Raw genomic sequence first — 14043 nt, 5'->3', positions numbered from 1 at the left:
TCAGAGGCCTTTTTATCATGAAGAAGCAATTAGAAACCCTAAACATCTAAAAATATAACCCTAGGAGATGAAGCACCAAAGGCATATGGGCCCCAGTGGGGTAAGTTGGAATGTTAACTTCTCAGGGTCGTAACTTTCGCATACGATCTTTGTTTGGTGCACACAATAGCTCGTTGGAAAGGTTTATCCAAGTACTACATTTTTTTACTATCATTGACCCATTTCCCCAAAAAAACGTCATTTAGGGCATCAAAACAGCTCTAAAAGTTCAAGACCTTTAAACTGCCAAAATAGGAAAATTGTGTTGTAAGCTAGTGGAATTAGGTGAGTGGCCACCAATGATCCAGGCGGATATTGGTCGCCACCTTCCTATTTCACTTGGACCCCCAACACTGTTTCCTTTCAGTTTCCTTAATTGTAGAACAACTTTCTATTTTTGGTTGTTTTTTCGGGTCTGTAACTTCCAAAGGCATTTTGAGGTCCTAAAAGATGTTTTCTAGGAAAACGGAGAGATTGGAAATGTTTTTTGCCTCCTCATGCAGATATTTGAAATGAAGTATTGTGATATCCAAATGGAGATCGTATGCCAAAGTTATAACCCCGAGAAGTTGGCAATCCAACTTACCCCAATGGGGCCCAAAACCATTGGTGCTTCATCTCCTAGGGTTAGGGTTTCACACTTCTTCTTTATGATAAAAAGACCTCTGAGCCTCATTGTAACATAGTTCATAAGGCATGAAGCCGTCACATCTATTCTAAGAGATAAGCTACCATCGTCTGAGCTAGCTTGTTCCATTCTCTATGTAAACAGTTTTAAGTACTTGTTATTCATTATTTGAAGTTCTCTTATTCCGTAGTATCTTTGTGTTATGTTTAAATCTGTATTTAATTTTGTTCCTTCATAAATATGTATCATCCAAAATCCATGTGGATCAGTCCTTCCCCCTTAAGAAGCAATGGTCTCCAATTCATTGAGTAACTCTATATGATGGGGAAATTTTTGTTGAACTTAGCCCTTGGTGAACCACTAGCTGTGACAACCCCAAGTGCTTGCACTCATGTATGCAATGTAAATATTTGTATAAAATGGGTTGAGTAATGCGACACGAATTCCAAAGACTGATTAGGGTAATTTCTTGGGATTCTTAATTGTTGTGACAACCAAGGAGGGTGGTAGGTATGCATTCTAAATGCACTGGAGCATGCCATTAGAGGAAGTTGGACAAGAGGACAAGGGTCATGCTCCCTTGGAGAAAAATGCAAGCAAGAGAGGAAAGAAAAATAAAATGAGGGTGATAGCACTGTTGAGAAGTACGCCCAGAGCACGCAAGAAAAGAGCAGGTCATTGGACTGCATTTAACAAACTAGTAACAGATAGGGGAGACGTGGCACACTTGTCATTGGCTAACAAGATTGTGTTGGCAAGGTAATTGTTTGAAGGTTTACAAGGGAAAATACAATTTGAATTTTTAGGGGATAGCGCAACAACAGAGAGGATAATTCGAGCTATGGGGAAAGGCATTGGAACAACTAAGGAAAAAGAGAACATTAGAAAGCAAAAGAAGAGGCAGGATCGAGCAACCTGTTAGAGAGAAAGTGAAGAGAACATAGGGGAGCAAGGAAATAGCATTTGGCTGGCAAGAAATTAGGAAGAAATCACTTCTAGGTGAGGAAGAAATTGCTTTTCAAGTCCCTAGTGGCCAAAGGGTGGAGATGGTGATTCTCAACAAATCCGAAAGGGCTGGGGTGGAGGAATTATTCCTAGGAAAATTCCTGGAGGCTTTCTAGATGGCTTCTTTGCTATATGTTTGACTTTATTGTGGTTTTGGAGCCCCCAAGTTGGGTGGAACCACATTATTGAGTTTTGAAGGGTGGAGACAATGAGTCTCTAGACTCCATGTGCATTTTACTACTTGCAACTCAATTGGAGGGTGGGGGTGGAAAGATCTCTAGAGTCCCTGGAGCAATTGGAGGTTATGTTTCAACCCTTGAGCAGAGGACCCCTTAGTTTCTAGAATCTAGCTTGGGTTTGATAGCTACAAGTGAGAACTAGTTGCAGTTATCTATGGTTGGGTGGAGAGTCATAGCCCCAGACTCAGTTTCCACAATATTTACAAGATAAGTGTTCCTTATGTGTTTCCTATGATAATGAATGGTTGTTACATTTCTGGTCTGAAATAATACTATTATGCATGATGTAGTACTATGCTAGTGTATTTATAGTATTGTCTAATGTGTTGTGCTAATGTTTAAAGGCGCGAGAATAACGCGTAGGAATATTGATTATGTCAAAGAAATGTTTAGCATGGGAACTCTTTCTTATTCTCTTTCTTATGCATTATGGTGATTATGTTGAATACAAGCTTTCATTAGCATTGTTTATGCTTGCAATGTGGAATATTGAGGATTTCCTCCTCTTTTATCCTTATTGACCTGTTATTTTATATGAGGGTCTTATTCAAGCCTCCAAAGATGTATACCCTGGTGTTGGGTATACACATCCATTTTATCAAGGGCTCGGTTTGATAGATCTATATGTTGTGTTGTGCAAGGCACAACCTCATGAGTTTAGTTGACTAGATTTTATGCCCCTGTGCTTCTTGCAAAGTTGCATCTTTGCTATGTATGCATTAATGTTGAATCTCCCAAGGTTAGATGTTTATATGACGTGGTAAATCCCTACTCAAATGGTTTTTGTACAGTTAGGGTGTTTAGCTTGATTAATACTCTACTAGTAGGTATTCATATATTGACTATTTATGTCAGTAAATGCCTGGAAACCCCTTCACAGATTGTTGTATCATTGTTTGTTATGCAGGAAATGTTTCTCTGTGTGTGAGTGTGTGTGTCAATATCTGTGTGTGTGTGTGTGTGATATGAGTATTAGATGCTTGCTTGGTGGCCTCAGGCCTGTAGTATTGAATATTGGATGACTAACCATGTGACCCATGCCCAGAATTCCCGTCCCTGACAAGGAAATGCTTGTAGGCTTGTAATATTATCAATCATGTGCCTAGGTATATGGCTTATGCCTATAATAGAACTGGAAAGGGGAATCTCCCATGTACTTGTGGAAAGTCGATTCCTTTTGGTTTCCTTGGCACAAAAATTTGGTTGGTTGCCTTTATAATCTTGGTAAGCCTATTTGTTCCTCGAAGGAGATCTGCAGATCTCTGAGATGAAACCAATCTATCCCATGTAAGACACAAAGGACCCAAGGGACATTCGAACTCTGAGAGGCTAAATGGATAGGTCCCTGCCCTGAATTGATAAGTTCTTGGTCTGTATGGACAAGTCCTTGATCAATATTTTTCATTACAGCCGCCATGAACCTAAAGAGGGTAACCTTGTTGTAAGCTCAAGAGGGATAGCACAGAAGAGTGTTACATAAAACCTTAATGGCTATAGTTGGACTCTGGCGCAAGTCCAGAGTCTTGCATAACCATCGTAGCCAAGTCATGGTTGAATTCTTTCAAAAATGACACATAGTGTAGAACAGGAGGAATCACTTATAAAAAAAAAAATTATTAGGTTCAAGATCATGGGATGGACATGACATTCAGTCCAATTATGTAATTTGTATAAAGGATGGGTCAAATGCCTCTAATAAAACCACTGGATTCAAGAATGAGCATAATTCTCATTTCCATGTTTCGGGTACATCCACCTTAGCTAAGCGATAAAGGAAATCCTTGTATGAATGGCTTTCCTACAAACATAGGCATAAGGCTCAAGCTTATAGCCTTATTTGTTTATACCTTATTTGGATGGTCTAACAAAGCCTTGATGTGGAAGCGAATGAGTGGGTGTTTCATTCACACCTTATCGCAATTGCACTAGTAGAAGGATGACGTGTCCCAGAGGCCTTGTCCCCGGAAGTTCACAAAGGTTGTGCGGAAGTAACACCTGACCTAACGAGGATCGACTTAGCGTGGAAAAGCTCACGGGTTGGAGAAGGCCAGGGTGAGTTGGATTCCATGGATTGGCCAGTGGAAGGGGCCCAATAACCATGTGTAAGGTCTATCATAATGGAAAAGGGCTTAAGTCAGGCCTGCTTTGACGAAGAAATTGGCGTGACATATGACAAAAATATCTCTGTCCCAGAGTCTGTCTCCTCGAGGTAGCAATGTGTAGCAACCAAGGGAGAGTCAGGATGACTCACTGTCAAGATGGTGTGGCGGGACCTGGGTGTGTGGTTTCCTTAGCCCATTACAAGATGACACACAGAGCGGAGCCGTCAGAGATACCCTGTAAGAAGGGAAGTTGTGGACCAGTTGGGAGTGTTAGTCGCAGAAAGGAGTGGTCCACTAGGACACGTAATCCCGAAGGCTATTCCCTAGGGTTTAAAGAGGGACACACTTTTAAAAGAGATGGGATTACATAAGCCCAGGCTGTGGTGACTTACACGCGAGCCTGAGATTTTGATCATTGGTGTAAGGGCAGACCCACAAATAAGTAAGCCCGAAAGGTTTTTCCCATAACCGCTTGCAGTGTTCAGAGGTGGAGCATGAAGGAGGGTGACGTAAGCTCATGCTGTAGTGGTAGACACGTGAGCCCGATAGTGTAACCATTGGCGTAAGGATGAACCCACCTTATAAGTCAGCTCAGAAGACTGACCCTAGAGCATTCGTAAGCACGCAAAGAGGAAGGGCCAGGTAAAAAAGCCCAGGAGATAGAAAAATTTTCGTAAATAAGTGATCCATCAGTTGACTGCTAACAAGTAAACCTAGAGCTATATGTGAGCGCATAAATTTGAAGAGGCCCTGTAAGAGAGCCCTGGGAAATGGGAATATATTCGTCAACAGACGATCTGTCAGTTGGTTGTATTATATATATAGATAGATTGATTGATTGATTGTGTGTGTGTGTGTATGTGTGTGTGTGCATGTTAATACATAGTATGGGGAATTGTGGAGACCCAACCCATGAACGAGTCAACAAGTAATACGTCATTGCCAAGTGGCGCTAGTATTGTCTAGGTATCCACGTGGCGAGTTCATGTCGTGGTACCTTTTGATTCGTAAAAAATTCAAATGATTACATCTCTTGAGCTGGAGGTTGGATTGAGGTAAAATTTTATATCACCGAAATCGTCTCATCAAGACAAACACAATGGTGACATTTATTTCGAGTTCTAAAGAAAAACAAGTGTAACTATCCCATCTCTCTAACTAGATAAGGGAGATTGGATTATCAAGTGAACACTTTTCACTAAGGATAAGGTGAGGTGTTTATAGGCGCTATCAAAGCTTCCAGGTTTAACACTTGGATTGGATGGGATCTATCATGGGTAAATAGTAGTAGGCTCCTACAAAGGGGTTTCATGTTGATTTTTAGAAAATTAATAGTACTAACATTTAGGTTTTAAAAGTCGATCTACAAATAATTGATTGCTTGCATGATTGATGTGCTCATTTCGTGATTGAACATGTAACATGGAGTAACAATTGATATGTTCCCATTGCTATTGATGAGCTAAAAGCTTGTGTCGACATGTACATTTTTTTGACTATGCAGGCATGTATATTGATGTTAGCAAATGTTGATTAATTGATACTGGTGTGCTAACACGGATTGTTTGTTGCATTCAGTCTTATTGTAACAACCCGATAACAACAAGGGCATGAGCATGATTTATTTTCATTCATTGATTGATAATGTCTCTAACAATTATGTGTGAATTGTAGCACATCACAAGCAACAAAAAATAGTAGAAGACAGAAGATTGAGAACCAAAGTGGTGCAATATAGCTTTGATAAGTCACAACATGGAAATGAAGAGGTCGGGACAAATGAAGAAGAAAGATCAGTTGACCAAGTGGGGGGGGGGGAATCTCCTGATTAGATCAATATCTTAAGGAGACTAAGGGATGGGGTCAGAAGTTTTAAGGAAGACAATGAAGATTAGTAAAATCTCAGGAGAGGCAAATTGAAATAAATGCAATCATCTCTCGAAGCTTCTCATACTTGCAAAGATAGAGGCAATACGAGTTGGGAACTAGTCATAAAGACAAGAGAATCCTTCGAGAATCAAAAGAGGAAACGAATGGGGCATATGGTAGTAGGTTTAGAAAGAGGCATATGTGGGAAAATGAAGGCATCGTGAAGGGAAATGCATCAATGAGTACCCCAAAAGGAAGGACTAGCACCCATTTGCGTCATTCTGATAAATATTCCAACTCCACTACCAGGAGGTACCATCATCACCATAATCATCATCAAAGGAAAAGAGGAAAGGACTATATGCTCGAGGAATTTATGAAATCCAAGCCACCCACATTTTATGGAGGCATGAAGAAATTTGAAGATATAGAAGCTTTGCTGCTATTCATGAAGAAAATTTTCAAAATCCATGTTTATTCTGAAAACATGAAAGCCAATATTGCCACCTATAGTGTGAAGGGAAAAGCAAACATCTTGTAGGAAGATTTGAAGAATGCCAAATGTATCTCTCAAGAGGAGTTAACTTGGTGAGAATTTGAAATGATCTTTAGGAATCATTATTTATTATAACGATATTATGACAACAAAGCAAAAGAATTTTATGAGCTCAAGATGGGACAATTGATGGATGATGAGTATGTCACTAAGTTCCTGGAATTGTTGAGATATGTGCCATATCTTAAAAATGAGAAGGCTAAGATCCAGAGGTTCATCAGTGGTATACCTATGACATTCATAGACCAAATTGAATTCTTGGAACCTCAAACATTTAATGATGATATTAAGAAATTGAAAAACTGATATGAATGGGAAAAACCTAGGTCAAAAATTAAAGGAAATTGGAAAGCAAGGAGAAGTATTGAGAATAAGAAGAAATGGCCCAAGAATTTCATGGAAAATAAGAGAGGTATACACCCAGCCAAGGCAAGTCGATTTTAGAAGAATTTCGACCTAGTTGCTAAAGGAAATATGCATCAACCAACAACAGATCAACATAGAGCTGAGACAAAAGAGCAGTTAAAATGTTGGACCTATGGCGAGAACCACTGGAAAAGAGACTACCCACACCAGAAAAAACGTAGGGCCAAAGATTTACACTGCCCAGGAAGCTCGTATAGTGGGTGATGTAGCACAAATCTTGCCTAGAGTTTATGCAGCCATAGACAATCACCAAGAAGACCACCAAGCATCCATCATTGAGAGGGAAGGTAATGTGTGTATTCAATTCATTTCCATTTTAATTGACCCCAGTTATGATTACAACTATGTCAGTCTGGAGCTCGTAAAAAATGAAAATTGACTAAAGAATTGCACATAGAGCCTTGGTTAGTTCAATTGGCAACAAGAACAAAGATAAAAGTTAGTCATTGGGTGAAATTGTGTGTATTTGAGCTCAGCGGCATGCCTACAACAACATATTTAAATTTGTCGTTGTTACACCCTCCTCCCACATGTACCCAAGTAACCGACCAACTGGGGTAAACATGTGACGAGAGGCTATTGTGATGAGATTCAACCTGCTATGTCACCTTAAGGAAGTGGAACTGACGAAAACACAACATACAGAATTTCCACATCAGCTATAGGAATCCCAAGTACCATCCTAGCCACTCAAGTAACTAGCCCTTGGGTCCCATAGAGTTTGTAGACCAATTAACCCCCCGACGCTCCCATGATATGGGCATGCATGTATCCATAAGGCTTTGGATGCTCCCACAACATGGTGTGCCAAAGTCCAGGGACTATTTTTCTTAGTGTTGTGCCAATGTTCCTGAGATTTGAGCCACTTTTTCAAGACCAGAGCCCAATTCACTGCCCAAAACTAAATGACACCTTCAGAACATAATGATAACAAGGGAATGATGATACAAATGCAATTACCTAAACACCGACTTGATTGGACCCACACTAGCCATGAAAGGCATTTCGTCAAACATATCACAATATGTAACCTACAAGTGTAAACAATAGATCTGAGCATAAGGGTCTCATACTTATATGAGAATCGCTAAGAAACATTGTTCCCTTAAATCATTTGTTGCATTATCATCTATTAGGTCATAGATACATCATTCATTCATTTACAAATAAAAACATGAGGAGAGCCATACATCATCACTATCATAAAACATGCTTATAATCAATATAATAACAACAAAAATATTAAGGATACATCAGCCATAAAATCCACTATACACCAATACATTTACACATAAGATATCAAGGAAAGAACTTCTTATTAATGAATGCAAAAGCCGACTCGAAATGGGACTACCATGTTCCACCTGACCATAGAATGGCTGAGCCAATTATCTCTTCAGCCATTCACCCCCGTGCCATATTCCAAGCATGAATGTGGAACTCAAACCAAAAGAACCAACTAGGGCATCCTGAGGCTAAACCACCTCACCCTCATTAATAGAAACTAGGCTTTATCGTAATCCATCTTGGATCACTAGGCCAACACAATAAACAAGTAATAACAGGCTTTACCATGATCTCCACTAGATCATTAGGCCAACACAATAAACATGTAATAACGGGCTTTACAATGATCTCCACCAGATCACTAGGCCAAAACAAACATGGATGCCACCGGATCTCCACCTACACCTTGAGGAATTTTCCTGTCTCCTAGTCTCTCATGCTTTACCACAATCCACAGTCTAATCCAAGGATCACTAGGCCCTAAATCGAGACACCACCGTCTAGGATTTACCGTCTATCCCATCATTCATCGACAAGGATTCCTAGGTCTAATCAAGGGCAACCATCTCTAGGCTTTACCGTATATCCTGCCATTCACCAGCAGGGATTCCTAGGCCCACCAAGGCAACACAAAATTCAGCTTTACCGCAACCCACAATTTGGTTCAGGGGTTACTAGGATATGTGTTCTATCATTTAGAGATCCACCTCCCTCAGTTTTGAATCCATCCAACAATCCATCTCAACCAAAACATGAGAACCCCATCACACCATAGCTATCTGAAAATGGCAAGGCTAGGTTGAACGCTGTCACACTTGGAAAAACCCCTGTGATAACAGAAAAAGAACCACATGAAATACCATGCATGCCAAATATAACAAGGAAAAGACACATGCAAATTGATACATGGAAAGGAATCCTATTGTAGCTACTTGATCTTGCTCTTCCTTGCTTGCTCCTTCCTTCCTCTTGCCTTCTTTGCCATTCTTGATCCAATGCCAAAGTGATCCAATAAAACTCTAAGTGTCCAAGAGTGGGAGAGAGAGAAAATAATGAGAGAGCTCCAAAACTGAACTGACAAAAGGTTACAAACTGATCCTCATAAGCCTTTCTATCAATTAGGCCTTTATTATCTTCATTTCCATGATTTTCCTTCATTTTCCTCCTCACATGCAACCCGTGACCTGTCACCTTCCTTTTCTCCTAATTTCCATTATTTTCATAAATAAATGTGCCAAAAATGCCATTTTTCCTTTCCAAAACCTTAGCCATTGCCTTTACCAGTTTCCTTAGCCATAATAAACCAATGAACATCCACACTAGGATGTCTTGCCCAACATTCAGCCTTGAATAAGTGTCCCATCAACCGTGGTTATTAATTTTTCCTTTATTAACTTTTATTACATGGAATTTTCACCAGGGCTATTACAAAACCCTCCCCCTTGGGGGACACCATCCTCGGTGTTCAACCACACCTATACCTCAACAAAACTCTGAAAATAAAACATACTGCCCATGGAGCTTTATAACATAGCTCGATGCAGTATTTACAATGATCACCCTGCTGAAAAGCAAACCAACATGACATTATAACAACATGACAATTATAATGACATGACACCCATATTGCTTATTGGAGCTTTATAACATAGCTCATGGTGGTATTTACATCCATATACATATGTACATATATCAAAACATCACCCAAACATATGCCAAAACATATACCAAACATCATACCAAAACTGCTTTGCCTCAACCGGCAAACAATGAAGGATACATAGCCTGCATCTGATCCGCCATCTCCCATGTAAGTTCATCGGGCCCAAAGTGCTTCCACTTCACTTTAACCTGCTCGATTTCTCGGTTCTGAAGCATGAGCACCTTTTTCTGCAATATTCACTAAGGCTTCGACTAGAATTCTCCATCTGGCTCCACCTGCAATACAGACCAGTCAATCACATGATCAACATCTTTAACATATTTCTTAAGCAATGACACATGGAAAACATCATGGACTTTTATTTTTGGAGGCAGTGCAAGTCGATATGTTACTGGTCCAATCCTCTCAATGAACTTGAAAGGTCCACAAAATTAGGGTGCCAACTTGGCACATGATGCAATCTGCAAAAAGATCTTCTTCGGTTTGATGCACAAGTACACATGTTCCCCAACTCGGAATTCCTTAAACAACATGTTCTAATCTGCATTGATCTTATGCCTATCCTATGTTGCTTTCAAATTCTTCTTGATTACCTCCATTTATTCTAACATGTCCAGTCCAATAAACACCATGTTAACTGGATCACTCCAACTAATGGTATTATTGTAACTTCACCCATACAATTCCTCAAACGAACTCATCTTCTAAGATTCCTGATACCCATTGTTGTAGGCAAACTCTACCAATGGAAGATACTCTTCCCACTTTCGCGGTTGATTCATCACATACATCCTCAACATGTCCTCCAATATCCTATTGACCCTCTCAGTCTGTCCATCTATCTGCGGATGATAAGTTGTATTGAAGGGCAACTTTGTGCCCAAACCTACAAACACCTCCTTCTAAAACTTGGAAGTGAAATTTTGATCCTTGTTTGACACAATCTTCTTTGGAACACCATGCAATCTAACCACATCTCTAATGAATACCTATGCTACATCGCTAACTGAGAATGTTGACTTCAATGGAATGAAGTGCGTTACCTTTGTCAACTTGTCCACCACTACCATGATGGAATCATGTTGTCTCACTGTCCTCGACAACCCTATGATGATGTCCATGGAAATGACCTCCCATTTCCACTCTGGAATCGCAATCATTTGTAGCAATCCACCTGGATGCTTACGCTCTGCCTTCACCTGCTGACAATCAAAACACCTAGCCACAGACTCTACTACATCCTTCTTCATATTCAGCCAATAATAAAACTTCTTCATTGTGGTCAATGTCTTATGATAGCCTAGGTGACCTGAATGTGGTTTCGCATGAAACTCCCTCAAGGTCACCTTCTTGAGCTCACTGCTACCTAGCACATATGTCCTGTCCTTAAATCTAACCAATCCATTTGTTGTGAGATGATAGTCCACATCCTGTTCACCTGCACCTATACTTGTATCTGTACCACTACATGTACATGTACCTGTACTACTACATGTACATGTACCTACACTTTGTTGCAACTTGTGCACAATCTCCATATACATGACATCATGTTGACATGCCTGCAATATCCTCTCTTGTAGATTTGTCCCATAAGAACTCATAGTTGCTATATGATTTACCTATACCCCCTGCTAAGAGTATCTACGACCCTATTCTCCTTTCCTTTGATGTATCTTGTTATCACTCCTTCAGATCTCCAAGGTTGAGGAAGAGTCCAGTTGAGGTAACCACAAACCAACCTTTTGACTTGGTATCTAGCCCTACCAAGCCGGAGAGGGCTCTCTCCACAAAATCACAGCCAAGAGGGTTGGATGAATTAGGGTTTTAGGCTAGTTATGATGTGCAAAAGGGTTTGATTATTTGAAATTAGGTTGTTGGATGAGGATTAGGTCAAAGAGACTAGGTCAGGGCTAATAAGGGTATGATTGCAGACATCTGATGGAGCAAGGTAGGTAGACACTCAAACAATTTAAGGTTCTTGAGTGAGATGGATCAGATTGGTGAGGTGCTAGAAAGAGCAAGACAAGCATGTATTCTTTCTAAACTGAAGAAAATGGACAAATTATGAAGATTTTCCCAAAACAGAGCATGTAAGATGTATTATGCTCATCAACTTGAAAATCAACATATCATAGAAGTGAAATGAAACATGAAAGTACAAAACATTCAAACATATGCAACATACGAAGAAACTATGTCAAAATGTCATACCACAGGTATTCCATCAAAATAGCTGCAACTCATTCATTAAATTTCTGCCAAATACTGATTACACTAGTGTCTTTGATCAATAAAACAACATCCAACTAAGTCCCCCCTTGAGAAATTAGTCAAGAAATGATAGATATAGCCATCAAACAACTTCTCCCATCCTCACGGGTCGAATCCATGAGCTAAGGAGCTGTTCCACCAAAATCTAAACTGAAAGCTAGAGTGTAGGGAGGTCAAACTGACTCATCCCTCACTTTTTGGAAACTGATTCAATACACCTCATTGAGTCCATTTACCTAATGTATTTACCCTAGGTAACAGTAAAAACATGATAATAACATTTAATTCATAAATTACATAAGTGAAATCATCATTTCCCAAGATCAAAGTCAAAAATGCAGTGAAAATTGAAAATATCATACATTTTTCAAACGCGCCATTTTTGTGCCAGGCGCGCCATCTCTTTGCCAGGCCCCACCTCCATGTTGTAGCCAAGTTTTGAGTGCCTTCCCGACATCCAATTGAGCTTAGGATAGCTCGTTGGAAAGGTTATCATGTATACTTTTCAGATATTCTTTATTTTGTAGAATGGAGTTTATTTTCCCTATCAAAAAGTGTTTCTCCCAAGATTGCTCAGCGCACAACGCCAAGGTGAAAAAGGAGGCTGAACATTGATTTTTTGGGTGTTTTTCACTTTTTCTCCTCCCAGTTGGAAAAAACAAGGCTAGAAAAGTGGTTTTCTTGCATGTCTTCCGTGCTCTGAATCTAATGGTAGTCTTGTTTTGTGCAAAAAGTGCGTCAAACAAAAGCGCAACGCTTAGGGCGTTGCGCGCCTGGCATTCTAGCTGTCACAAAACTGTCTTGAAATGCATACAATTTCCAAAATTTCCAAAAATACAACAAAATTGCCAAAATTTGCTGAATGATGACTAATAATGATGGTTAGGCATGGAGCGAGGCTTCGGCAAGGATATCAAGCCTCCCTTCCTCTTTTTGCATTTTTAAGGTTTCAATTTTTGCATTGGCCTTTCTTAAGTTTTGACCTTGCAATCTTGTTTCTCTTGGCATAGTGTTTTTCCATCCTCCTTTGTATGTCATTCTCTGTTGTCTATCTTCCTCCTCCAATCTATCTTCCTCCTCACTGTAATTTATGTTCTCTTCTTATGCCATGGTGTCTTAGTGTATAAAACCCTAGGGAGATGAATTGGGAGTGAAATGTAGGTTTAGGGAGTGGGGAATGGGATGGAAAAAATTAGGGAGATGGGGGAAGGGACTATCAAATTGAGGGAGGTGATAGGGAGTAGAAATGTTGTGGGATTTTGGAATATGAATCTTATTACAAGTATAGGGATTTGGGAGCCTAGGAAATTGAACTACCTAGGTCTTAGGGTTTAGGGGATAAAGGGATTTAGGGAAAGGGAATGGTAGTGTAAGGGTAGGGATACAGTTTTTAGATATGTAAGAAGGGTTTTTGAAAGTATTAGGAAGTATATTTTAACATTAGGAATGAAACTAGGGTTTATAGAAAAGAAGACACCAAATTTTGCATAGGACATTAAAACACCATGAAATCATTGTTTAGGAGTGCAAGGAGGCAAGAAATTTGTCATACTCACTTGCAAGATGATGAAACAAGGCCTTGCTGAAAGTTTAGAGTGATGGTACTCTGTTTTGAATCTTGGTGAGTAATTTAGACAAGTGCGCAGCACAATGAACATGCGCGCCCTCCTTCTGCTAAGTGCACAACGCATAACATAAGCGCGCAACACAAAACGCAAGCGCGCGATGCAATGAATAGGGGTGCAATGCTGGCTTCAAATTCAAAGTCCAAATTGAGCTCATGATAGCTCGTTGGAAATATATCCCTCTTGGATACACAATAAACCTATCAAGCACTTAAAATGATCAAGTATAGCCCCTCAAAAATCAATTCTCCCAAGACTGGTCAAAAAGTGCAGAATGAGGGTGAAAAAATGAAGTGTGCTCTTGCAAGAAACTTTTGGAGGTCTTCCTCG

Source organism: Pinus tabuliformis, chromosome 7, assembly GCF_031772625.1.
Source record: "Pinus tabuliformis cultivar Carrire ecotype Pingquan chromosome 7, CPIR1, whole genome shotgun sequence".
Classification (NCBI taxonomy): domain Eukaryota; kingdom Viridiplantae; phylum Streptophyta; class Pinopsida; order Pinales; family Pinaceae; genus Pinus; species Pinus tabuliformis.
Note: the sequence above shows the minus strand (reverse complement) of the source record.